Genomic DNA, 1,341 nt, shown 5'->3' on the forward strand with positions numbered 1-1,341 from the left:
TGCAGGAGAGATACAGTGTAAAAAAACCCGACCAGTTTTACCCTCACAAATATACCGCCTGCTATGATAACAGTTAACGATATTTAAAAATAACTTTAATGAAGTAAGAATACTATGACCAGATTCAGATGCTTGTCCAAAAAGACCATCTCAGTTGCCCAAGATATGTAAACAGCTACCTATATCTAAAGCAAGCTGTCAATGAGCTCAAAAGCTTCGCTGAAGTACCATGAATTATGTGACTTACCAGCCACCACAAACAGCCATCCCTGCACAGAAGATAAACTTCATGAAGGAAGATACAGACTAGAAAGCTGTTAGCTACTGGCTACTATCCCCTGCCTCCTCCCCCCCACCCACCCTCAATAAAAGAACACAGAGAGCTAGCACATCTGCAACAGGCCTAACTTTTTCTTCTTCATCACGCATTAAAAGACTGACTCCTTAAAATAAGATAAACAATCTCATGAACCTGTAGCCCTCCCCCTTTTACACTAAAAATAGCTTATTTACTGTAGTGTCGTCTATGAACAGTCACGAGTTGTCTGCCGCTGTAAACCTGCCTCTTGTGTCAGAGGCAATTTATTTTATGTGCCAAGTTCTTTGTAATTGACCCATTCCACAGTGTTTTGAAGACTTCTTTTGTGGTAGCTACCTGAAGACTTTACAGGACTTCTCTAGCCTCCTTCAAAAATTGTGACGTGTTGGCTTTAGCTTTACTCACAAAGGGAGTGTTGTGGTTAAATTCTTACACTTCCCCTACCCCACTAGGAAATTATTTTCCCTATTCTTATTTTAAGAAAGAGCGAACATACTCATTTCTAGTCTACAGATAACATTATTATCAAAAGCGTGCGTCCAGCACAAATCTGCAGAGGCCTTCACCATTTACAGGGACGAAGGTTTTCAGAGTGAAACCAAACAGCCTATTTTAAGTGGCAGTTTAGTTTATGCTTGCTTCCTCCGAGCTGACAAGACAAATCTTAGAGCTCATCTGCAAAAAACCACCCCCCCACGCCCAGCTGCGGGCTCCATTATGTTTACCAGATAACTTCTCCCCCACTAACACATTTGTATTGATCTACCCTTATCGGTGTGCAACTCGACTTCCATATTGCCATCCCTGGCAGAGGAAACTCCCAGCCTGTCCCTCCGCAGACACCGAGCTGACCGGCACAGGCTTGGAAAACACATCTCCGCCTCCATTTTTTTTTTTTTTTTTTTTTTTTTTTTTTCTTTTTGCGAGCGGGCCTGCCCCACTGCTCTGCCTCGCACCCAGGCACTGGTCTCTTCTCGTCGGGGACTACCAGGCTGCGACAGGGCAGTTTTTGCCACCAACCC

The sequence above is a fragment of the Haliaeetus leucocephalus genome, unplaced genomic scaffold (assembly GCF_000737465.1).
Source record: "Haliaeetus leucocephalus isolate CR32 unplaced genomic scaffold, Haliaeetus_leucocephalus-4.0 Scaffold577, whole genome shotgun sequence".
Lineage (NCBI taxonomy): Eukaryota > Metazoa > Chordata > Aves > Accipitriformes > Accipitridae > Haliaeetus > Haliaeetus leucocephalus.